The sequence below is a fragment of the Arvicanthis niloticus genome, chromosome 2 (assembly GCF_011762505.2).
Source record: "Arvicanthis niloticus isolate mArvNil1 chromosome 2, mArvNil1.pat.X, whole genome shotgun sequence".
Classification (NCBI taxonomy): domain Eukaryota; kingdom Metazoa; phylum Chordata; class Mammalia; order Rodentia; family Muridae; genus Arvicanthis; species Arvicanthis niloticus.
Genome location: NC_047659.1, coordinates 77,510,719 through 77,538,103, shown reverse-complemented (window position 1 = coordinate 77,538,103; position 27,385 = coordinate 77,510,719). Strand labels below are relative to the sequence as shown.

Sequence of the window (27,385 nt, the reverse complement as noted above, 5' to 3'; positions counted from 1 at the left end):
CCACCAGGAGATACGCAAGGAGCTTCAAACTCAGCATACATTTAAGCAAACATCACCTTCTGTTCTCCATCCCAAGCTAAGTGCTCCTCCTGACATTTTAATTAATCTTAACAGTGTTATTTTACCTGATGGTTGCATTTACAACTTTCAAATGATCTTTGTCTTCTTTTCCCTTGTCTCCATATCTGGAAAGTTGACGCCTTCTGAAATACCATCTCCAGAGACCTCTTGATGCAATCCTTCCTTGTCATCTCCATCACCAATTGGCTTCTTTGGGATCTCCTGAGCTCTGGCTGGGAAGGCTGTCATGGTGTTTCTTCTTCAGGCATGTATCTGATCTCTCTAATGTCTGGGTCAATCTTCCTAGGTTCATTTTCAATCCTGTTACTGGAGGGTGGGCTAAGTAAAAGAAAAAACTGTGTTTTATTCACTTTCATAATCTCAATTCTTAAAGTAGGGCCCAAAGAAAATATGCAGTAAATACTGGATTGATATTTTATCCCCCTCCCCCTGGAAGTTTTCAGTGGCTTTATATTCTCTACCGAATGGCATCCTCTCCTGGCATATAAGGAACCCTCAAGATTTGGTTGGCATTTAAACCCTGTTCTCATTTGCCATCTCTGCCCCACGTGCTGGAAAACACAACCATCTCTCTATTTCCCACACCTTCGAAGCTCATTGTAACTGCTACTTCCCCCTCCCCCATGGAATGCACATCCATTTAAGCTCCAGTCACAATTTTCTAAATTGAAAAACACGTGACCGATAAGCGTGTGTTACTTCTACAGTCAGGAAAGCACTAAGCATTTTCAAACTGGTTTGTTTGAAACCGTGAATGATAAAATTTGTTTTAATCCCCACCCATCTGGGCCATGATCCATTAAACTGGCAGTTTACAACAACAGTGATGGTTGCTCATTATATAATACTTTTAAAAGATTTTAAATGCATGGTTACCTACGATATGTCAAAACACAGAACTGCTCATGAGGTTGTGTGAAAATGGAATGTGGGAACTGTCAGCAATGTTCACTGACATTCCAGTTCCCTTCTTCCTAAGCAAATTCCTCAACCTTTTTGGACTAAGTGTGGACCCATCACTCTTGTTTTGACCAACCAACAGTCAGCAGAAAAGATGCGTGTGTTACTTCCAGATAAACGTTCTTACTGGGTAGTGTGTGAGGATTCTTATTTTCTCTCTCCTGTAACTCTGAGCCCTACTGAGCATGAGTAGAAAACACCTTTATCTCTGTAGTTAAAGACTGAGACTGTTGGCTGCTGCTGCATGAGACCACCCGCCCTGACTGATCCTGAGCAGGGGATAGCTTCAAGCAGTACCGATAACTAAATACTGGAAGACCTTGCCAACTACAAAAGACCAGGATCATTTTTAAATGCATTGCTGGGCATGTAGTTTGTAACAAAACAGTGTTTAAGAACAGTCCTTCAAGAAAACCAGCTGAAACTAGAGTGGAGAGCACAGTGTTACGGAATTGGGTTCCCAGAGAGAAAAAGTGTAAGAGCAACAAACACATCAGGGCCCGAGTGCCTGCACAGTGGGAAAGGAAGACTCTGAGACATCTGCACTAGGCAGGCACTCCAAAAACAGTTGAAGGGCACCCATATCTCCCAGCAGAAGTAGATGCATCGTCACAGCTGGAAAGCCACAGAGATCTATCATGCAGGCACGATGTACTAGACCAGAGGTTCTCAACCTATAGGTTGCAACCCCACAGAGACCAAATATAGGATAATCTGCATATGAGACATTTACATTACAATTCATAACTGAAGCAGAAACTTAAGGGTCCTTGGGAAAGTCAGTTGTGTTGGATGGTGTTTTGCTAAGGCAAACACATTGAAGCAGATACAGGTGAAAGACCAAGGCAGACACGTGAAGGAACATTTCACTGAAGCAGACACAGGAGAGAGAATGTTTTGCTAAAACAAGCACATGAAAGGATACATGATGGATTCTTTCCTAATGACAAGCATGTGTTGGTCTGCCTTACATTTCGTAGTTGAGCTACATTTGTTGAGCTCCATGGAGAGAAATGTGTCAAAAAAAAAAAAAAAAAAAAAAAAAAAAAAAAGGTCTGGCTGGGCAGTGGTGGCGCACGCCTTTAGTCCCAGCACTTGGGAGGCAGAGGCAGGCGGATTTCTGAGTTCGAGGCCAGCCTGGTCTACAGAGTGAGTTCTAGAACAACCAGGACTACACAGAGAAACCCTGTCTCGAAAAAGAAAACAAAAAAGGTCTGGTGGTGTGCCATGGCTTCTTGCTGCTTCCATGAACTGCAACTGATTGGCAGAGTGCTATCAGCTAAGACAGACTCACGTGCTGGGCAAGGCCCATGGAGGACGTGTGATGTTTGGAGGGAGTATAAAAAGGACTCCATGGAAGGTGACAGAGGCTGAGCTTGGCTTGCTTATAGATCTTCACTTCCCTGAGAGAGGCACAGCCTCTCCTGTTGTCCCTCCTGGTCCCTCCTACTGACTAGTGCTAAAGCTGAGGCCTTGGCTACCTCTGCTAGGTAATGCCACTACTGCTGATTCATTATCCTGACTTTACTGAATTGGACTGCTGGTGTATCCATGAGGTGTTTGCAAGTGGATCGAGCTGCTACTATTGACCTGTGAACTGAACCACTGATTTCCAGACAACACAGATGGGAGTTGCTCCAAAGAACCTTTCTAAACAGGTCCACTTTCACCTCCCCCCATATCCTTTCTTCTCCACTACCTCTGGTGGGTGGCGGGCTAAAGAGGAGGTTAAAGCATTTAAGAACTATCATTAAAAGTAGACTTTTTAAAAAAATTAAAGTTACACATAACAGTAGTAAAATTACAGTTCTGAAGTAGTAATAAAAACAATGTTACAGCTAAGGATTACCACAACAAGAGGAACTGTATTAAAGGGTCGAAGCATTGGGAAGGTTGAGAACCACGCTCTAGACTCTGGAAATAAGCCCACATGACAAAAAGGGGAAAGTCCAAAAACTTTCATCAAGTTTGAGTTCGAATAAAAGATCACTAAGCACAGACAGAAAATCAGCATCTGGCTTAGACTCCAGCATATGCAAATACTGGAATCATTAGCTATAAAGTGTCATAAGATGAACAGTGATTATTATGTGCTGGATACTGCTGCTAAGAGTCTTCTAATTTTAACTTAATTTTCATGACCATTCTATGAAACAAGCAGTGGGAACTATTGCTGTCCAACTTTATAAATGAAAAAGCATGTATGGGTTTGATCTTTAACATTAGGGAAAATGTAGTTAAAAGGCATGGGGGAACAGGCTGAGGCAGGCTAGGGCAGGCTCGGACAGGCTGGGGCAGGCTGATGCTGAAGCACAGTACAGTTAGTCATTTGTCTCCCATCAGCTTCAGTGTGGAGAACTACTGAGTGAAGACTTTAGGCTAAAAGTCTTCATCTTTGGGGCTGGAGAGATGGCTCAGCAGTTAAGAGCACTTGCTGTTCTTGCAGAGGACCTGGGTTCCATTCTCAGCACCCACACAGTGACTTCCAGTCATTGGTTCCCTCAGCTCCAGAGAATCTGGCATTCATTTTTGGCCTCTATGGGCACCTGGCATGCACATGGTGCATACATACATATATACACATATATGTGCATAGATAATAGATACATGTGCATAGATATATAGATACATGTGTATAGATATATAGATACATGTGTATAGATATATAGATACATGTGTATAGATATATAGATATGTATATAGATATCAATGTGTATAGATATACAGAGATATATCAATTCAATTAAAAAAATATTTAAATCTCCAAAGTCTTCATTCTTATATTTTTCTGCCTTTCTAATAAAGAATCGTAAAACAGTTTAATAAATAAGGATTGAGAACCTATAAAAAGCAAACAATGAAAGAACCTCTGGGGAAAGCAGGTAGACCTGAATTTTGAAAGTGGAGAGGGGAGAGGGAGAGAGAAAGAGAATCCTACAGACTGAAAAGGCGAACTAATTTAATGAAGGTAATTAGTGAGCTGAAGAGTCACCTGAAGAAAATATCCAGGACTTAAAAGGCGAGATAAAAAGAAATAGAAAATTAAAAAAAAAAAAAAAACCGAAGGAATGAACGAGGAATTTCCAAATAGAATAAGAAAATAGAATAAGAAGCCACCTAGTAGTCAATGAATTGGAGTTTTGTATAGAAAAGAGGGAATGTAGGAGAGAATCTTTGAAGTAGCTGAGATTTTCCCCAACTGAGTGAAATAGAAATATCTAAGCCCACAGATAAGGCAAAGGAAAGTTATACCCTGGAGATGCTGGAGAGAAACTGAACAAAGAGAAACAGGAGACCCACTCAAAACAGCTGGCTAGACAAGGATCATGCAGGGCCTGACATCAGACCATCCTCAGATTTCCTGAGAGCATCCACGAAGAAGGCAGGACAGGGACGCCAAGTATCCACGGGTGGAAGGAAAATGACTGCTCAGGCAGAGAGGTTGCATTTCATAAAGGTGAGCAAAACAGACATTTAAAGTTAAACAAAACCCCTCAGACCTTCACTAAAGAATCTCACGGCCTTCGGGAGTCATCTAAAATATCATTTATTTTTACAAGCAACTGCGCCTACAATCTTCCTTTTGGAATCTCAGTAGCCTTTTACTTGAGCCTTTTTTCCCAGTGTTTATCAGGTTTCTGTGCTGTTAAAGTTACATGTGCTTTTTCTTTCTTTCTTTTTTTTTTTCTCTTCTGCCTGCAACACTCGTTATAGACTCGGGACACTTGACTAACTCTGATTGCTTTCTTTCTGCACAGTCATGACCCTTGCATGCAGTAGGCATTAGCTGTCCGACAGCACCAGCTGGCCACTCTCTCATGTGTATCTCAGACTATCAGGAGTAGAAGATACCCCAGAAAAGATAAGCTCTTGGGGTTTTTAAGTGTCCAGCTCCAGCTAGGTGGAGACAAGGCACTGAGGAGACAATGACAAATTAAGCATTTTATTGCTTTTTACCCCAGTACTAATCTTCACGGCTGTGGATCTAGTCATATGCCAGAGAACATTGCACTTTAGATGATAAGTTAACGTGAAATTGGCATTACATATTACGACCCAGTAGTTCCACATGTCTGATAATATGTACTGAAAATATTTCAGTAAGACTTTTGCTCTCAAATCTGAAATTGTTTCCTTAAGAATTTTGAACTCAATCCTGTATTTCTGTAATTGTATCAGTTAGATGATGAGAAATTATAACCATGGGAGAGGAGTATTTTAATCATAAAACAGGGTATTGTTAGAAGAAAAGAGAAATATAGTCAAAGGAACGTGAACTACACTCTGTCAGTGAGAATTCTTGGCATGTAGCTTCAGAAGTCATTTTGCGTGGAAATGAATAAAACATAAACAGAACGCTTTATCTTGGATATGACAAGAGACTTCAAGAGTGAAATGTGCATTAAGATAACATTCCAAACCTATCCTTTCAAGTTTCCAGCCAGGAACTTGTTTTTATAATTTCTTTGCAGTTGGCAAACAGCTACCCTCTGCTTGAGAAATCCATTTTCGCGCTGATGGTCCTGATCCTGTCGTGTGTAACTGTTGACCCGCTGGGTGACCTGGACTGATTCACTGCCCTGACTCCAACCCAGAGGAAAGGCTTGGCTCTCTCAAGCGCCGTCTACCTTTAAAATCTGTGACTCTAGCTTATGGTTCACGAAGACATCATAAAAAATTCTCACCGGGATTAGGTTTCTTAAAAACTTGAGATGGTTTAGTGTTCTGCGAGTGGTCAAAGCCAACCAACCGTGAAATACATCTAAACTGTGATGCCTGTGGCCAGTTGGTGACCTGCTTGTTTTGGTACTAGTTAGCAGCTGATATGTGTGATTTGTTTGTTTGTTTGTTCAGGGTTTTTTGGAGGGGCACCGGGTGTTCGTGTGTAGGTGTTTGTATGTGTAGGCCAGCGATCAACCTTGGGTGTCAGGTCTCGGGAGCTAGTCACATTGTATTTTGAGATAGTTTTTCCCTGGAACCTGTGACACACTGACTAGACTGGACTGGCTGGTCAACAAGGCCCAAGGTTCTGCTTGTCTCCACCTCCCCAGTGCTGGAATTACAAATGCCCCACATACAGCTTTTTATGTAGATTCTGGGTACCAAACTAAGGTCCCCATACCGGCACAGAAAGTATTTTAATGGTTTAGTTATCTCCCCAGTACAAGCCATGTTTGTTTTAAGTCAACGATCCCTTTTGGAGTTCCCAAACTGTCTCAGATTTTAGACAAAAATAGCAAAGATCTATGTGTCCACCACCCACGAGATAACTATAAGCATCTTTCCCCAAGCTGAGGGCCAAAGTAGACACTGCTCATGCTGCCCAAGTGCTTAAGCCTCATCACTGCTGGTGAAGTGAGGGCTGCTAGCCTTCCACTGAGACCCTGAGATGAAAGGGCTGCTTTGCCTAAAGCCACACCCAGTGCTCAGGCCTGTGCCCCAATGGGTCTAACTCTAAAGGGCCATGTCAATGCCTACATTCCTGAAAGATGAACTGAGGCTTTTACTGTAGGTGTATTTACTACTGTTGCTGGTCAGCTTCTCCCCCAGCAGTGTCTCCATGGAGCATGCCCCAATAAACTCACTGCACAGACAGGACAGCCTTAGCCTGCTCCCTTGCACAGATGGGCCAGCCTTAGCCTGCTCCATGGAGGTTTTGTCCTAGCCAAGCCAGATATGGACCTGAATTCTAAATTGGGTTCTCTTCGTTTCTAGACTGAGACCTGAAATTTGTTTCAGCAAAATAGGAATAGAGATGACCACCTCGTAGAATTGTTTATTATAACAAAATATGGAAACTAATACCAAGTACACAGTAAATGACCAGTTAAAGTTCATACTCATGGAACAGTCACCATGTATCAGGCTCTAGTTTATGGATCTTTCCACAAATGTACTCTGTGGGGACAATGACATCTTTATTTCACAGAGGAGAAAAACCAAGTCACAGATATGTTAAGTAACTTCATGAAGATCACACAGCTAATAAATCACAGTCAAGAAAACAAACCAAGCAGCCAGACTGCAGAACCAATGCTCTTCGTTAAAACTCTATTGCCTCCTAGCAAAGAAAGAAAATGTAAAATAAATATGTTTTGCCTGACAATAAGCAAAGAAAGCATAAATTTTTATTCCTGTATGTTCCATGGGTTATGCTTATTTTTGCTTCAGATCAACCCTTGATACAAAGGGTGGGTGAAATGTCAGGAGGCTGCCTGGGCCCATATCTTGGAACCTAGTTAGTTAGTTAGTTAGTTAGTTATTCAGTGACTCCAGATTAATCATTGGACCACTAGAGTCAATACAACGCTTATTTTTGTTGTTTGTTTCTGTTCTAATGAAACTTGGGCTGGGTTTCTTTCTTCGTGAACCCTACTGAGTGTAGGGTCAATAAATAAAACAAAGACATTTCACTAATTGGGTAGTAATTTCATGTACTAGAGGGTTCATGTTCTATCTCTTCCTACAGTGTTATACTTCAATCTCTTCAGGGTTATTGGAAAGGACTCATGGAAGGTGAGGGAGACTGTGACAAAGGCCCCATCATTTCCCCCCTCCCCTCCCCTAATTACAGTGCATACTTGTGTTCCCTTCAGACTGGTTAACACCCAAGGGAAGCCGTTATTTCCCATGCTGACTTTACTGAAATCAGGTTTGCACCATAATTTCTCTCCTGGGGAAAACTACATCAGTAGTGCTTGTTTGGACCCCTGTTGATATTTTACAAGTCAGAGGAGTCCCTTGCTCTTTAAGGCTCAAGTCTGTTAAAGTTTTTACAACTTGCAAATGAAATGGTTTTTCATCTTCTGCTATGAGACAGCTAAAGTGAAAGAGAGCGCCTTCCACACCAAATAAATTAAGCATCCGAGTAACATACAGTCCCAGGTACCGTTGCCAGACTAACATAACTGATTAAAGTCACAGACTAAATGCTCCCTTGGCAGTCGGCAAGGATATGAGACATAGCACCTGGGGCTGTCCCCATGGGTCCCCTCATTAAATCACAGCCAAGAGCTCAGAGTGCCAGTATCCCAAGAGACGCAGGACCCGGTGTGTGGAACACTCATCCTGTTCTAGGTGACATAGTTGTCACCCCTCTTGTTAGAGGGAGTAGAAACTCTCAGAACAATAAAGAGAGTGGAGGGGGAAGGGGAGTGCAGGAATTCCCCTTCAATATGAGAAGATTTGTTACTTATGTGTCATCCATAAAATGGTGGGTTTTCACTATACCAGAGAAAAACTCAATGTTGTGGGAGCATTTTGTCTATGGATCCAATATTTATTTTCAGGCCAGGAAAACATGGTAAACATTTCTCTCTCTCCCCTAGTTTCTAGGTATTGGCCAACATCTGAGTTTTCTGGAGAAGTCTTGGTCTACAGGGGTGGTAAAAACAACACATGCAAACATCTGTGTTCAGGTTCTATGTATTTGGTTCTTTTCGTGGACAGCTTCAGGGGGAGGGGATCCAGTCCTCTGTCATCTGCTCTTTGAGCAAATGGAGCTTTTAAAATTAGAATATGGTTTTGAACTTATCCATTCTACCCTGGGAGAGTTCAGGCAGCCCGTGGAGAGCCTGGATGAGGAACCAACAGATGCATTTCATTTAGTCTGTAGAAATTCTGCTTACGCTCAGTTATTTGCATGTGGTCTGTGCGTATGACATATGAATGTGTTTGTACGGGAGTGTGCATTGGGTGGAGGCCACAGGTTAACATGCAGTGTCTTCCTCAATTGCTCTTCAGCTTGTTCTTTAGGACAGATCTCTCACCGAAGCCAGAGCTTATCAATTCAGCTAGGACAGCTGGCCAGTGAGGTCCAGAAATCCACCAGTCTCTGCCTCTCCCGCAGTGGGGTTATGGGTACATCTCACCCAGCTTTTTACATGAGTGCTGGGCATCTGAACTCAGGTCCTCATGCTTGTGTGACGAGCACTTTACCAACCAAGTCATTTCCTAAGCCCTGGAAATCCATTTTTAGATCATATTCATTGTACAGTCGACAAACAGGAACCTCTGTCCTCCCTAGAAAGGCCTATCAGAATCAAGGACTAGGAGGGGACTATGAACAGCGGAACATTGTGATCCTTCTTAACATGGTTGATGCAGCATCTCCAAAGAGGAATCCACGGAAAGAAAAGGCACGGCTATGCCAGTTATGGTGTTTATCGACCCCTGGGTATTTGCAAGGCATAATGATCCCTTTATGGTGAAGGAGAAGGGTGAAGTGGTGCCTTAGACCTTTCCATGGGATCTAGTACAGAGACAGTCCTGGGCACACTAATGTCTTCATGTTCTTTTAGAAAGAAACAAAGAAGAAAAACTTCCCAGGGCCTGGGTTATGAATGTGGCCTTGAAAATGTCAACAGACTTATTGTCTTGTTGAGTCTGCAGCCACACAGCAGCACAGCAGGTGTGAGTGTCCCCCCACTTCAGAGGCAGCTCACTTTGAAGCTGGAGAATCAAGGACACTGGTACCTTCAAGGAAACAGGGATATAATTATCAAAATGCCCTCTTTGCTGGTGACCTTCCATTCCTCGGGCTTCTCCGACTCCCTCTGCTGGCACCGGCCCAGGTCCTCACAGACAGAGCTCAGTGTCCCAGACGCTCAGATGGAAAAGTGACCCCTCAAACACCCTTTGAAATTGTTCCTAATCTCTTCCTACTATACTGCTTTCCTGACATAAATCTACCAGCCCCAGGGGCCTCAAACCCCTTGCACTGGCCCACGAAGACCAGAGTCTGGGCAGCTACAGTGTGGAGTGTACGCTTCCCTTTCCTCACCTGCCCCACCTGTCTGGGATCTCAGACCCCGGTGTGTCTGAGAAGCTTCAAACATAATCTCCTAGGTACTTGCCAAGCCTCCATCCTCACCTCTATCCTCAAAGCCTGACTTCTCAAGGCCACAGGAAGCTCAGAGTGGGGGCTCTTAACTGTTGTATTTGAGATGTTGAAAGCAGGAGCCTAATACAGTGGGTGAAGGAAAACAAGAGAAAAATAATGCTGAAGAATCCATCTACCCCGACTACCTCAGCGCAGTTTCTCAACTGAAGCCAGTCTAGTATTTGGACTCTTTGTCTTCAAGGAGAAAACCCTGGGCTGTTTACTACCTTCTGTGAGTCAAGGGTCCAGATTCAGGGTTACACAACACTTCTACCCTGCTTCTTCTCACACACACACACACACACACACACAGACACACACACACACACACACACACACAGACACACACACACACACACCACCACCACCACCACCACCACCACCACCACCCACCATCTAGTAGTCTTGGTCCTAAGAGACCCACTGAATTGTAAGGATTCTTTCAGAATACCCAGAATGTATTCTACATCATTACAAAACAATAATTGTTGCTGTTATTTATTATTTAGTAAAATTCTATTTCCTGGACTTCATAAAAACTATCTAAACTTATAGATTTTTTTTCTGAGAAAAAAATCATAAGCATTACTCCCCATAAAGTTTGGAACAGATTAGGAATACACATTTCACTGTTATGATTAAAATCTCTTGAAAATTCTAGAACACTGCTTATCAACTGGTAGAGATTCCACTTCCTAGTAGAAATTGAGCAATAACCAGAGCCAGCTTCAGTTGTCACAACTTTGGAGCTGCAAGGACTACTGGTATCTGGTGTGGGAGGAGCCAGGGATGAGACACCCAACTATGATGCACAGGGTAACCCATGACAAAAGATCATCCCATGACAAAATCAAGATAATTGGAGCTGAGAAGCAATGTTCTACAAGATACAAAAATAACCCCACAAATACAAATAATAAATGAAGCTAAGGAGATCATTAGCGTTCATGCCATTAACTATGAGTAATACGGCTCACCTAATGATCCTTAAACAGGTTTGAGCACCTGCTCAGTGATGGAGAACTCGATAACTGTACATGTTCTGATTCTATCCCCAGCCCTATGAAGAAAAATACCATAGTTGGATAAAATGTCTTTAATTATGGGCCAAAAAAGGAGTCTTTGAATTTTCCAATAGGTTTATTGAGTTCCACAAGAGCACACTTAGCAAACATTAGTTATTAATGTTTATATTATTAAAGTTTATATGCTATAGCATATAAAGGTTATAATGCCCTTCAAGGCCAGGGAGTCAACTTTAAAATGTTCCGATTTTTTTTTAATTTATCGAATTATTTATGTGGGTATGGGGGGGGGGCAAGTCACAGTGTGCCACAGTACACATGTGGAGGTCAACTCTAGGCAACTTGTTCTCTCCTGCCACCTTGTGGGATCCAGGGATCAAATTCATACCATTAGGCTTGTGAACAAGTGCCCTACTCACTGAGCAATTTCACTGCTGGCCCTGCACCCCAACATTGCCACAAAAAGTCCTTTTTAAGATAGAGTTTTACACTGTAGCCCAGGCTAGTCTTCAACTGCAACAACCCTCTTTTGGGTGCTGGGATTAAAAGTTTAGATTATTTTACCCAATCAACTTTAACATTTTAATGGCCTTAAACTACAGCCCTGCAATACAAAACATTTAAAAAAAAAAAAAAAAAAACCCTTAAGAAAATGCTAATTAAACACTTTGATCTTTATCCTGGTAAAAATGGCTATCGTCATTTGTATACCTTGCAAATGCTGGTAAGGATGTGGGGAGAGAGAAACCCTTGTTCACTGCTAAGGGGAACAAAAAGTAATGCAGCTACTATAGAAATCAGTATAACACTTCCTCAAAGTAACTAGAAATAGAGCTGCCATGCCTCAGCTGCACCACTCTTGGGTGTGTACCCCAGGAACTATACACTAGCATGCTACAGAGAGACTTGCAAATCCACTTTTATTGCTGCACTATTCACAATAGCCAGGAAATAGAACCAGCAACTAGAGGCTCACCAATAGATAAAATAAAATGTGGTACAGACACACACTCAACTTGATTCATCTGTAAAACAAACAAATTAATTAATAAGAAAAGGAGAAATCACAACTTTGGGGAAATGATAGTAATGGAGATTATTCTATTAAGTAAAATAAGCCATGAGCAAAGCAATAAATGCCACTTGTCTTCTCACATGAGGAATCTAGAGGGGTGTGTGTGTGTGTGTGTGTGTGTGTGTGTGTGTGTTACATGAAAGAGAACCATGAGAGGGAAGAAAGAATGTTAACAGGAAAGAGTCGGAAGTGGGGGAGGGTAATAGAACACATGATGTGAAAGCAGAATGGGGGTGTGGCTTATGGAGAGGAAGGAGACCAGCAAGAGGGGGCTGGAGGGGTAAGAGCACTTAGTTGCTCTTTCAGAAGGCCCAGGCTTGAGGACTAGCACCCACAGGGCAGTTTGCAGCCATCTCAGTTCCAGGGAATCCAACACCTTCTTCTGACCTCTGCTGACCAGGTACACATGTGCTGCACAGATGTACATACATACAAAACATTCATACACATAAATTTAAAAAAAAAAAAAACCTAGAGGGAATAGAGAAGAATGGGGAGGGAGACAAATAAGAACAAAGTATAATGACATAGATGGATGAAAATGCCATAGGAAAACCCATCACTTCGTATGCTAAGCCAAAAGCTTAATCTTAAAACCCATATGAAACCAAAATAGGCACAGCTTCCCAAACTGTAAGCAGGAGTCAAGAGCTACAGTCAAAGGTAGTTTAAATCTCCCAAAACTGTTTGAGGAAAATGAATGTATATACATTTACATGCATGTAAATACATGTTTATTTGTATGCAATATACACATGCAGATATAAACAAACACCTCTTTTAGATGGCAGTTTCCCCAGAGGCCTTAATAAGGATAGTATTCCAACACATGACTGGACATCACTAAGTAAAATAAAAATGATCCAGCAGACATAATCTTCTTCAAGGGAGGGCCTATGCTTTGTTTGTCTTTCTGTCCCAAGAGCTGACACATATCATAAGCCCAATGTTCAAGAATTAATGAAATAAAAAATATACAAAGAGAGGCTGGAAATAATGCCTCAGCAGATAGAAGCACTTGCTGCTCTGGCAGATGACCTGGATTCAATTCCTAGAAACCACATGTTGGTTCACACCAGTCTACAACTCTAGTTCTAGAGATCTGACACCCTCTTCTGGCCTCTGCAGGCACCAAGCACACATTTATTGCATAGATATACATACAAACAAAACACCTGTACATACTGTGTGTGTGTGTGTGTGTGTGTGTGTGTGTGTGTGTGCACTCACATGTTTGTGCGTATGCATGTATACACAAAAGCCAAGAGGTGACCTTTAGGTCACTAGTCATGTATTAATTTACAACCTCAACAATTATAATACAACATCTAAGAACCCATATCTGGAAAGTTGGATGAACAGTCAATATCTTAATATAAGGTTCTATCTCATGCTACAACTATGAAGTGCATAGTACAAGCTAAAAATAGAAAGCCCATAGGAATGACCACTGATATTTAGCAAGGACAATAAACTTAAGTTTTAAAAGTTAAAGACGAGTGCTTCTAGAAGTATCTATATGCAAATAACCTAATTAGGTAAACAGTTTCCGTCACTTTATGATAAGACTTTGGGATGTAAGGGAAAGGAGAGAGAAGAGAATAATGAAAACCCAAGAATTTTTGGAAAATGATCAAAAGCTTTTCCCTTCTTAATCACTTCTGTCCAAACTCATCCATTTGCCCCACAACCCATAATATTATAAAAGTATCATTTCATATCTCTAAGGATTTGAAAATACTACCATCAAATTTATTATAACCTTATATAGACATATAGAAACAATGGTCCATAGACAGTGTTCAACAGAAAACACATTCCAAAAACTCATTTTCTGTGGTATAAAGTCTGAAACTTAGAGACAAGAGAAAAAAAAATACCATTGTCTGAACTCTTGCTGAGTGCCAGCATCCTCTCATGGAACTTGCCACGCATTCTTCCAATTAGTCCTCACCACTTAAACCTTAGTTTTTAATGACACCACATTTTATGTTTTAAACTAATTATTTACATTTTAGGTGGTGCTGCAGGCATCCTATCACTCAATTACATCCCTAACACCCAGCCTACTTTTTGGTGAGGGGCAGAGTCTCACTGTATAGCTCAGCCTGCTCTTGAACTTCCTATGTAACCAAGTCTAACTGAAAAACTCCATCTTCCTGACTCAGCCTGTAGGCTTAGACTTTTCAAAACCTACTAAGAGTTCTTAAACAATTTAACCTCTCTTCTAGCCCTATAGAGATAGTAGAGGGGAAAAAAAAAAGGTTAATAGGCTAAGGAAGATATGGACCTGTTTAGAAATAGTTCTTTGGGACGATTCCAGTCTTCATTATCAGGATATCAGCAATTCAGTTCACACAAATCAGCAGTGGTAGCTTGATCTACTCACAAACACCATTCATGAATAAGCAATGGCAGTTCAATCCAGTAGAAACTGCAAGGATCTGCCAAATGGCCTGAGTCCCTGAAAGTAGCAAGAAACCACTAGAATATCACAAGAAGTTCTTTGGTGTGTTTCTCTCTACAAAGTCACAACAAACAATGATCAGCTAAGAAGGCAAGGGGAAGCAATGTCACAGTGTCATCAGCGAAGACCAGCATAAGCAAAGCCCAAAGACCAGCAAAGAGTGGCAAGGTGAACCAATGCCACAGCGTCACCCACTGTCTGTTGCGTTAGACTTACACCTTTTCCAAACATCATATGTCAAGCATCTACTTCAACAAAACATCACATGCCCCTTTTCCAGGCAGCTTCTCAGTAAAACATCCTCCCATGTGTCTGCTTCAGCAAAACATCCTCTCATAAGACGGTTTCCAGAAAAACATCACATGATACAACTGACTCTCCAAAGAAACCAGAAATTTCTATTTCTTCACCCCCTCCAGCTCTGGAACTCCAGATGTGTACCACCATCTCCAGCTACATGATACTATTTTAATGTTAACTTGACAAGGCTTCAGGGTCCCAGATATCTGGATGAGTCTAGAAGAGATTAGCATCTGAGTTTACAGGTGAAGAAAGGAAGAGCTCCTCCCAAGAGTGAGTGGGCATCATCCACACCCCACCCACCCAAGAGCCTGAATAGAACAAAAGAGAGAAAGAGGCATTTACTTCCTGTGTGAGCTGGGCATCCTTTTCTGTGGGACACTGTGGCTTCTTGTTGTACGGTCTTTGGACTTCTGTTGATTATACTCCCATGTTTCCTGGGCTGTAGCTTGTGACCAGCAAATCACAATGACACAGTTCAATTCTAATAATGAAATTTACCCCAGTCTCCAGCATTAACTTATTTGTTCTGTTTCTCTGGCTAAAAAGTTGGGGATAGTGTTTGAAACCATAACTAGGAAAGATTTTATTGAGAGTTGGAAAAGTTAGGAAGGACTCAGGACAATGGATAGGAATGCAGTTGTGGAGAGAACCTTCAAGGTAGATGGATGAGACAGAGTGAAAGCCTTGTCTGGAGAAGGTGTAGGTGTCGAACAAAGAGTTGAAGAATTTGGTGAGCGTGGAAAGGCAGGAGGACAATGGGCTGGAGCTTGAAAGCCCTAAGGAGGCCTCTTCTCAAAGGAGAGGGATGAAACCCAGTTTTATCATGATCTCTTCTACACTAGGCTGGACCCTCTGCCTGCTGTTGGAAAGAGACAGAAGGGACGGCCACAGACCAAGGGAAGACAATGAGAAAGTGTTAATTAGGTACAAGATAAATATGAAGGACTTAGGAGTAAAGTTTTAAAAGGTCACAAGATGTGGGCTGGAAGTGTGGCTTAGTGGGAGAGAGGTGGGAAGGGGAGAGAGGAGAGGAAAGGCAGTTAGTGTGTGTGAGTCCTTGGGTTCATTCCTACCGCCCAAAGCAAACACACACAAAGGTCATATCAGCTCATGTGTGGTCTGAAGGTGTAATCGGGTAGAATTTTACAGCAAAATGAACACGGTGTGAGGAAAGAAAAAAAAAAACTAAACAAACAAGCAAACCAGAAGACATGAGGAATATCAGGGTTTTCGGTTCCAATCAATGCAATAGAGACGGTGCTTCCAGGTGGAAGGCTCCAATGCCTGTTAGAATCCAGGAGAGGGACCGCCTGGGTATAGGTATTAATAAAGTCAAAGCTTAAATGCCAGCTATTGGCTTCAGAACTCGATAACTGGAGGTTTGTTCCTACGTTAGAACCAGGGGAATGAAACCATTTTCTTCTAGAAGTTAGCCAGAAAATGATTACGAAGGAATTGCACAATCTCATTTTTGTGTGAATTTTCGCTTCTGATTCCCCCAAGCTTTTTCTTATTTCCTCATGATCTGGACCCTTTTCCAGTCCTGACTACTCCCTTCTCACGATACAAATAAAATGTAGGTACACACCTCTGATCACAGAATTTGATAAGTGAGCAGAGTTCAAAGCCAGCCTGGGGTACATGGTAAAACTTTTTTTTATAAACTAAGGGCTTGGTGTGTCACTTAGTGGGAAAACTTGTCTAATGTGTATGAGACCCTGAGCCCAGTAAAAATCTAAAATCAAGTTGGAATTTGCTGAAGAGGTTTCTGGCACAATGACAAGGTCACTGCTCCCAGTGGGATGAATGTACCATTCACAGCTGGTTCCACAGAAGCTGTGGCTCTCTGTTTACTGACACCTTCTGAGAACTACTATGAACTCAGACACTCCCTCTATCCTGGTCTGCTGGGCTGCTGATGCCCCTGGACCTCTTGACCAGTTCAGACTTTCTCTGGGCTGACAAAGGTGGAAGATGGGGAGTCAAACTAATCACGCTTTAACCTTGTGACTTGTTAGGAGATTCATGAGTGTCCTTATCACTCCTGTTTTCTTATCTTGGTTATAAGTCAGGGTCACTGTGAGTTTTTAGACAGCATATGAAAGGGAAAGGCAATTGATCATTATAGGAATAAAAGAGAGGGCTATTCCTCAAAGCAGATGTCTTTTCTCATTAATGCTTGAAGTTTTATGTGCCCAGATCCTCACTAGGCACTGCTTGGGATGTGGTTACGGGATCTGGGTTCAGTGATGTTTACCAATCTCCTCCTCTGCAAAGGTCAAGTGCCCTTGCTGTGTTAGTGCGTGGAATTCTTGCGACCCCTCTGAGAGGTGATATTATTCTCTTACAGCAGGAGAAAAAGAGTTCAGAGTTAGAGCCACAAGCCCTGAGCTTGTGAGTGACAAAGCCAGACTTCAAACTTCTTAACCCCATGTCATGAGCAAAGAATGAAATATTTAGATGCAAAACAGTTTCTAAGCCCCCCTCTTGGCTAAAGATGCCCTATCTTCGATTAATGATAGACTGTCTCTTGTAGGAGAGTTTCCTCTTTCAACATGAAGATCATACCCTCTATTGCCAGGAAAAGGTGGGTGAGTACTTCATCAAGTTTTTCAGAAATGGGTTGTGGACACAGGAATGTCCCTTTTTCCATGTGCCCATGAGAATCAGTGGGGTGTCGAGAGAAGTGGCAGTCACCATTCACCAGCTGCTTCCTGCTCCAGGCAGTCTCCATGCTGAATGCCCTCCGAGGAGTTCCTCTTAATCTCTGCACTAATACTGTGGGGCAGATTCTGTTATTGCCCCTGTTTTACAGCTGAGGAAAAGAGATCCCATGTGTTAAATATCTTAACACTCAAGCTCCTCCAGGCTCCAAGAGATAGATCTACTATCCCTCCCTGCCTTAGTAGGACAGTGACTTGTTGCTTTCTCTGCAGCCCCATCCCCACTGTTTGGAAATCTTGTTCCCATTGAAATTACTCAAACTGCACTCATGCCTGTGGAGGCTGGCATAAGACGCTGCCTTGCACTCTACATCTCTTGTGGAAAAAGACTCCTCCTCTTTTCACTTCTTTCTTTCTTTCTTTCTTTCTTTCTTCCCTTCTCCCTCTCCCTTTCTTTCCCTCTCTCCCTCTTTCCTTCTCCCTCTCTCTCTCTCTCTCTCTCTCTCTCTCTCTCTCTCTCTCTCTCTCTCTCTCACATGCATGAGGATGACCTTGAACTCACTATGTATCTGAAGATGATCTCAAACTTCTGATCTTCCTGCCTTCATGTCCCAAGTCCTGGCATGCTTCACCACACCTAGTTTATGCAACCAATGCCCAGAGGACCAGTGGCTTCATGCATCTATATAACTGGGTCACATTCCCAGCCCCATACAGACATTATTTTTTTCTTTTTAGGGCTGGCAATTTTATTTCTAGTTTTTAATTAGAAATGAGCAAGTACATGTGTGAAAATGTAGGTTTTATCCCTTGATATTTAAATTATTTTTGTTTATATGTATGTATGTATGTATGTATGTATGTATGTATGTATTTTGAGACAGCATCCCACTATGTGGCCTTGGCTGGTTTGGAACTCACTATGTAGACCAGACCAATCTCAAACATAAAGAGTTCTGCCTGTCTCTACCTCCTGCGTGATGAGATTAAAGGTATGTATCATCATGTCTGGCTTTATTAGGTGGTTAACTACATTACTATTAAGATTTTAGGCTCAAATATCTCAAATAGAGAAGTTGAATTTATTATAGTATACCTGTATTAGAAATCTTACACAGTCATTAAAAATCATGTAGTAGAATATTTAATGATGGAACATGCTTGTGACATATTTAGTGAACACAAGTGGGCATCACCCCAACTATGTGGTATACATTCAGAGTATATTATATGCATTGAAAAAGTATTGAAAGAAGTATAGTAAACCTTCCCAGAGGACTTGGCCATTTTTTCATTTTATGAACTGTACTCACTCAAACTTGTTCCTATGTTTTTAAAAAAAAGTGCACATTTGGGTCTCAGCTTACATGTCACATCCTCAGGGGTCCCTTCTACGAGTATATGTCTGTCTGTGTGTGTGTGTGTGTGTGTGTGTGTGTGTGTATAAATTGTCCTTTCCTGTCCTTTTGCAGTGTGTCCTGGTCTCTTTCCCTTTCACCACATGTCACTGTTGTGAGAACATATATATAGTCCTGTGTTTGGGTTGTTCCTCACCTGTTTTCCCACAGCACTGAAGCTCCGTGAAGGTGAGACCCACATCTGTTTGAGAACCACCATATCCAGATACTTACTGAGAAGCCGCTCAAGGAAGACTCTCAATCAATAACTTTTGACTAAACCAATGCATTAATGACCAAGGATAATTGAAAGTTGTTGGGCAGTGACTCTGCCTAGCTTAGAGACAGACAGCGGGGAGTTTTTAGTAGGTTGGCTACATAACCAGAATAACACACCAGCTGTAGCAGTTTGTACACAGAAACATTGCACTTGTTTCTAGACCATTTCCTATGAATGGATCACTGGGTTTGAATTATGACTTACATCTCACAAGTAATATGAAGTGGGAAAAAATATCACCAAGCTCAGGCTGCCCATTAAATGCACAGAGCGCCAGGTCTATAGATTAGCATGGCGCTAGCCTGTATCGCTTTGCCTTGGCAACTATACCTTATGTCCCATATGACACCCCTAAATCCAACTCCCTTCTTGTTGTGAAGAAAGGGAAACTGCTACCCCAGAGATTTTTCTGACCTCTCCAGAACAGCAGTTCTAAAGTAGAAGTCATCACTCACAAGAACCACCCTGATAACCACACAATAAACAAAAAATGTTGGGGGGGGGGCAGGTTGAGAACAGATCACTTTCCTGATAGAAAGGAAATTTTCCTATGCATATTCCTATAGTGGATTTGAGAACAACAGCGGGAAGAAATAAGACATCATGCTGAATGTTGACTTACTGTCTTCTCCCCTGCAGATTGTCACTAGCAACGTTTATCTGACTTCACACAGAACCTCAAGGACCATCTAAGGGCCTAGCCATAGTCTCAGGGAACCAGGGGAGGAACTGTGAGTGTGTGGTGGGGGCTGCGGATGGCAATAATATTTTTCAGGCTCTATTCAAACAACTTGTATCTCCTACCATCTCCATTCCATCTTGCTATCAATTTTTCTAACACTTGGTGGCCAGTTCACCTCATAAATCAATCTGTATGAGAGGTGGAGGGCAACTACAGCCAATGAAAACCTCCTCACAATATGTCATCCGAGAACCCACGGCCGGGTTCTCCTCAGGTCCTTAGGACCCTTGGTTACTCTGATCAGATTGGCAAAGGAGGAACTAAATAGAGAAGACACATTTTTTAAAAATTATTATTCCAAACCCAAATGTTTTTATAAAGGAAAGAAAAGGAAAGGGGGAAAGATATAGTAAAAGCAAGGTGGACAGAAGAATAGGGACTACAACTTAGTGTGGGGTTCTAGGGATTCCACTGAAAGAGTAGCTGTTCATCCTGGAGGTGCTGTCTCAAAGGTTTATGATCTGAGTCTTGTCTGTGCTGTGTCCAACAATCATAACTCAACCACTGACTCGTGTGTGCTGGGACAGGTAAGACACTGTAGAGGCCTGGAAGGAACCAGCTAAGTTTATTGCTTTCTATTTTAAAAAGCTTTTGTTATTTTTAAAATTCATGTACATGTATATAGGCCAGCATGAGGTTATGTGCACCACATGCATGAAGGTGCCTGCAGATGCCAGAGGACGTGGGAACTAGAGTCACAAGTGAGCTGCCTGATGGGGGTCCTGGGAACATCTACAGTCATTTTTGCAGACATAGTAAGAACCCTTAGCCACTGAGCTGTCTCTCCAGCCCCAAGTTAACTGCATTTTAGAAGACCATTTGCCTTTTAACCTCTTCATGTTCCCACAGTCACACACATGAACATGTACACACATGTGTATGTACATGTGTCATAGTCACGAGAGTAAAATGCCCATATGCAGCTCATGCAGAACGTTGAGGGTTGGCATTTATTTCTGAGATACTTAGGCTAACTTTGACTCTGTCTTTATTGCATGCATTCTGTGCTGCCACCCCTAAGAAACAGCTGCCACTCTTTTGACACCTGATTATATGACCTTGGGATAAGTGTTTTAGATTTACTATATTTATTCTATCTTAAAAGGCTTTATTAGCTACACAAATGCAGTGAATTTGTCCAAATTTGAGGGGAAATTAAAGAAAATTCAGTACGCTCAAAACTTTTTTTCTGGAAAAAGCCTACAAACACTCATCAACAGTGAACAATTAAACGAGTTCAGTACATACAATGGAATGAGACTCAGTCACCAGTAAGAACACATGGCACTGCGGAGGAGTTTTAGGAAATATTTTTGCTGAGTAAGAAAATCTTGCTACAAAAGCATGGGTTCCATGCTGCGCGGGGTTCCATTTATGTGAAATTTTAATCTAAAGTGATAGAAGACAGACTTGTGTTTGCCAGAGGCTGGGAAAATGGGATGATAGTGGAGACTGGACAACTCTTGTGACAGAAATATGGTATTACCTTGATCATACTGTTGGATATACAACTGCATGTATTTATCAAAACTCATTCAAGGAGCTGGCAAGACGGCTCGGTGGGTCAAGGAGCTTTCTGCAAGCCAAGCCTGAGGATCTGAGTTTGGTCCATGGGACCCACAAGATGGAAAGAGAGAACCGACTCCTGAAGGTTGTCTTCTTGCCTCCAAAAGTGTGTTGTGGCATGCATGTGCATATATGTGTGTACACACACACTAAATGATTTTTTTTAATGTAAAACACATTATCTAAAGGATATACTTTAAGTGGGTGCAGTTAAATGTGTAAAATAAAACATCAATAAAGTTAATTCTTTTGAAGTACCTTTGAGTCTGTTTTTCTCTGCATGTACCTGATGTGAGTGTGGGGCTAGTGTCTTGTGAAGGTGTTCTGAGGATCCTGCTGTTGGAGTTGCTGTCTGCTACAACCCAGGTCTTTCTGGGACCGACCTGATGCTCCTGTTTGGAAGTCACACTGTTTTTCCATCTCCCAGGGATTTGCTGCAGAACACTGCCCCCAAGTTCATTATCTCAGCACTTCATGTTTTGTTTTTGTTTTTTCAAAATACAGAAAAGTAATTAGAAGACATGATGGGCAATAACCTCTGTCCCAAATTACCTTTTTTAATTGGATGGTGCCTTTGAATTGTTCAAGCTCAAATAATTAATTTTAAAACTGCCAGTCCCTTGATGGGATTTTTTTTTTTTTTTTTTTTTGGAATGTGCATGCCAAGTGTAACAAGGAATGTTTTTCATGGTCAGATCTTAACTCCTGAAGACACATGATGAACACCAGCCCACTGATCCGCTTGAGATACGCGACAGGTACCCAGCCACGAGAAGAAAAGAACTGTCCGGGCAACCTTGCACAGTGAGAGTTAACTGTTTCTTTAGTGACCCTAATAAAAACCCATGCTTTAATCAGATCCCAAGAAAACAGAATCAGGTTTCAGATTCACTGGGATTTGATAATTGAGTGCATTCCTGACACATCTTGGGATCACTGAGGCTCTGAAGGGAAACCCTGGACATGAAGATGAATGGCATTGTGAACTTCGGGAAAGAGCATATTCTCTACCAACTACACTCATGAGGGAAAGACTGTGGGTCTTGTTTCTATAGAAGGGGAAAGCTCAACCTCATTTGCATTGCTACTAAATCATCAGGGATCCCTCCTCCCCACCCCCACCCCACAGAAGACCCAAGGTCCTTCTTGCTAGGAAGAGGCACTGCCTGCCTCCCTCTCCACTGTTGATGGGGTGTCTTCATCAGAACTGACCTCCCTAAACAGAATTCCAGGTTATCCTTTGTAAATGTTTGTTCTCCACAAGGGCAGGGCGACTTCCTAAGTGTGTGAGCTGGCTGGAGATCTGAGAGAGCTTACAAAAGAGAATCAGGTCTATCCTTGAACTTGAAGAGCCGTGCACAGCAGCACACATATGGCTACTTTGGCTTGGGGCCCTGAGGTGGGACCCAAAGTGGCCTCAGAAAAGTTGCAGTACTTTTGCATGAAGGTGCCTGCAGATGCCAGAGGACGTGGGAACTAGAGTCACAAGTGAGCTGCCTGATGGGGGTCCTGGGAACATCTACAGTCATTTTTGCAGACATAGTAAGAACCCTTAGCCACTGAGCTGTCTCTCCAGCCCCAAGGGCTTGTGCCTACCTCTATGTCTCCACTCTGTCATAGACAAGTAGAGGCGAGCCTTTTAAAATCAGGGGTTTACTAATACAGACTTAAGAGATGGCCTAGACCTGCAGAAAAAAGTGGTGGTGGTGGTGGTGTGTGTGTGTGTGTGTGTGCGTGTGTGTGTGTTGTGTGCGTGTGTGTGTGTGTGTTGTGTGTGTGTGTTTGTGTGCACATGCATGAGCACACATGAGTATCAGTGCACATGGAAGCCAGGGTACATCTTCCTCATTTTCTCTCCACTTAATGTTTGAAACAGAGTCTTACACTGAGCCTGGAACTTGCCGCTTTGGCTAAACCAACTGCCATTGAGCAGTAGGGCTCCCCCTTTCCTGTTTCTCACACAAGGCTTATAAATACACACTAACATGCTGCTGTGCCTGGCATGTGAGTGTGTGTCTCTGTGTGTGTGTGTGTGTGTGTGTGTGTGTGTGTGTGTGTGAGCACTCAGGTCCCCATGCCTACACAGCAAGTACTTTAACAAATGAGCCATCTCCTTACCCGAAGAGCAGCCAAGCTTTAATCTCACCTCTAAAAAGGCTGACAGAGTCTGGGGCATGTGATGAGACTCTGAAAGCCTAAGATTACTCCTCCACTGTTTGTGTTAGCGCATGTCTAATACAAAGTAAACACAAAGGGCGGTTGTTGAATACAGTAGACTTGGTTTAGAGTTCCACCTGTGCCTCCTGTCTCATTTTCCTCTTGTTTTTAAATTCTAGATCAAATACTGCTGAGATTCATGAAGTAGAAACTTAAGGGTTCCTTAGAAAGTATACCGGACGGTGTTCTGTTTGGGCAAACAGGTAACAGAAAGCAATAGGTGAAAGACTAAGGCAGACTCATGAAGGAACGTTTCACTGAAGCAGACACAGGAGAAAGGATGTTCTGCTAAAGCAAGGACATGAAAGGACATGTGATGAAGGAGTCTTTGCTAATGACACACATGTATTGATATGCCTTACATGTCGTAGTTAAACTGCATTTGTCAGGACTCCATAGGGAAAACCCACAAAACAAAACAAAACAAAAACCTTCTGGTGGTGTGCTGCAGTTTCTTGCTGCTTCTGTGGACTCTGGCTGATTGGCAGAGTGATGTCCCTGAGACAGATGTATGTGCTCAGGCCAGACCTGTGGAGGACACATAATGTTTGGAGGGTATAATAGGATTTGATGGACAATGACAGAGAGAGCTTGGCTTGCTTATAGAACTAGCCGTGCAACGCTTGTAGTCGGTCCTTTACCCTAATGTGGGTTTCAGGAACTGTGGACATGTCACTTAACTAAACCATAAGAGCTACAGAAGTGATAAAAAAAAAATCTCAAGTCTTTCCTGATCTTGGCATCCCTAAGAGAGACATAGCCCAGAACTTCTTGTTGTGTTCCTCCTGGTCCCTCCTGCTGACTTGTGCTGTGTCTGCTAGGTAGTGCCACTACTGCTCATTCATATTTGCGGCAAACTGAACTGCTGGTGTATCAGTGAAGTGTTTTCAAGTGAATTGAGCTGCCACAGCTGACCTGTGAACTGAACTGCCAATTTCCAGACAACACAGATGGGAGTTGTTCCAAAGAACCTTTCTAAGCAGGCACACACACACACACACACACACACACACACACACACACACACACAGCTTAAAATTGATATAGAGCAAAAATGGCATCCTGTTTTTCATTCACATTTTTTTCAAGTTTATTTTGTGTGACTCTTTCTCATTGCGTGTGTGTGTGTGTGTGTGTGTGTGTGTGTGTCTGTCTGTCTGTCTACATGTACATCTGTGCATACACACACAGGGGGTGGAGCATGAGTGTTCAGGTACATGTGAGAATGTGCTCATGCTACAGGGCACCTACAGAGGTCATATGACATCTCCCAGTGTCACTCCCAGCTTTCTACCTTGTTTGCGACAGTCTCATCACTCCTTCACATGCCAGGCTAGTTAGCCTGTAAGTTTCCAACGATTCACCTGTCTTCACTTCGTCCATAAGAGTACTGGGATTACAGCATATCTGGCTTTCATGTGGGGTGTGGGGATCTGTGTCCTCATGCTTAAATGGCAAGCTCTCTACCCACTGAGACACCACCCTAGCCTCTCATTTGTCAGTCCTAAGAGTGTGGCACTCATATCTACTTGGTACCTGATCAGTGCTTGTTAACTGATGGATCTTTGATTTAATTACGCTGTAAGTTTGAGCCATTAGTGTGGATATGTGTGGAAACGCTGGTCTTGGTTGGCAGATACATGTGACCAATGCTAAATGTAGTGTTAGCTAAAGTTAGGAAGCTGGGAGGCTACACAAGATAGCACTCCCACGTCCCTGGAAGGCACAGTTTCACAATTCTGGACAAAAGGGCAGCCCTTCCTGTTTACTTTTCGATGATTAGATTGTTCGCTCATTTGTTAACACAGTGAATTCTTTTGAGCCATGAACATGAGCTCTGAGTAAGGTGACATGGAGGAGACACACAGAAAGCCTGAGCCCTGCAGTGCTGGTGCCCAGGCTCAGTGGAATCACCGTCAGATAAGGTCCTGGCTCTTGGAAGAGCCTTGAGGTTAGGATCTGCAAACAATGGGCATCTGGTGTCCTGACTACCAGCTAGACCCACCTGTCCCTTTGGATCCAGACTTTCTGGAACTCTCCTCTTCCTTTGTAAAGAATGTCAAAGGTGTTTTAATCAGAGAAATCAGGAGTACAAAAGAAGGATCTGTGACAGCTTCATACACACAAGCCTTGTCCTAAAATCAATCTGGAAATGTCAATGATCCTAATCACATTTAAAAAGTCAAGGTCTAAACCTGCTTTACTACACCATGCATGCCAGTAACTTCAATGTCATGAGTGGGAACTGTATTCAATACTGGTGCTAAGCAGACCATTCATTCATTCATTCATTCATTCATTGGCTTATTGGTCCTTTCACATACTCATTTACTTGACAGATGTTTAACGTGCAAGGTGTGGATGTGAAAAGTGAGCAGTTCCATGTTACAGGAGCAGAGTACATATTAAACAGAAATGGAGATGTATGACTACCCAGTTAGGGAGATTTGGGTAATATACTGTATTAGTTTGCTGTGATAAACCCATAACCAAAAGCACCTTGGGGAGAAAAGGATTTATTACATCTTACAGGTTAGAGTCCACCATCAAGAAAAGTCAGGGCAGAGACCACAAAGGAACATTGCTTACTAGCTTGCTGTCTATGAATAACACAGAAATATAACCTCATGATTAATTAACCTGTTTTTTTCTTCATTAGTTAGTGATATCATTATGAAGTTAATAATGCATGGCAAATGTTCACAAGACGGTGTGCAGGCTATAAGTTTACAATTCTCATAAAATATAAACAACAGTATGTGTGCGCTGGTACTCACCTCACTCCCAGCATTCGGTAACAGAAGCAGGCTGATCTCTGTGTATTTGATGCCAGTCTGGTCTATGTAGCAAGTTCTAGGCCTACCAGAAGTATACAGTGAGACTCAGTCTCAAAAGAGAAAAGAAAAAAAAAAGAAAGAAAGGCAGAAAGGAGAAAGAAAGAGAGAGGGGGGGAAGGAAGGAAAGGAAGGAAGAAAGAAAGAAAAGGGGAGACAGAGAGGAAGGGGGGGAGGGAGGGAGAGGGGAACGAAGGTCCAATATCTGTCTGTCTGTCTGTCTATCTATCTACCTATCTATCTGCCAGTCACAGAGTCCAGGCAGCATGTTTAATGCTTTAGACTGGACCCCCTGAAACTGTAAACCAAAATAACCCTTCTTTCTTTGAGCTATAAAAAGCAGTAACTGATTTTTTTATGAAACTTATTCCCTCCCTCCTCCCTCAGTCCTTCTTCCTTCCTCCCTCTCTCCCCCCTCCCTTTTCTCCCTCTCCACTGCTGCTATAATGAATTATGAGGTACTTCCTAGACCCACCTTCAGGGTGTGTCCCGGTTACCCTAGCTGTTGACAGTGTTTCACAGCTCACAGGAGACTCCATCTCCAGAAAGCTGCCCTTTCCAAGTTAGGCTCCCTCCCTGGGGATGACCTTTGTCCTCTAATGGGTGGATGGCAAAGGCAGAAATCAGGATGAAATATAAACCCTCATTCCAGTACAACCCCGTTTACCCAGCTCCAGGACTGCTGTGGACTCAGAGGAGGCTTGGCTGCACCGATATCCAGGTTTCATTTCTCACTATGCCCAGTCCATCCTCCCTCAAGCTCTCAAGAAAGTATTCTTAAGAATTTTCTCCAAAGAAAGCCTGCAGGAAAAGTACCAATTCAGAGCCAGTTTCTTGAAAATCCCATCTAAGGCAGCTGCCGTTCATTGCCACATCTTTAAAAAAACAAAACAC

The 27,385-nt window shown here is 42.5% G+C and overlaps 1 long non-coding RNA gene across 1 annotated transcript; it reads right to left on the bottom strand.

Annotated features, from left to right (window-relative positions):
• Window positions 1–23,988: 23,988 nt before the first annotated feature.
• Window positions 23,989–27,088, bottom strand: LOC143441175 (uncharacterized). Its single transcript, XR_013108403.1, has 3 exons — window positions 26,967–27,088; window positions 26,435–26,516; window positions 23,989–24,185 (listed from the first exon to the last, which is right to left on the bottom strand). It is a non-coding gene; the product is annotated as an uncharacterized LOC143441175 (long non-coding RNA).
• Between the last annotated feature and the right edge of the window lie 297 nt (window positions 27,089–27,385).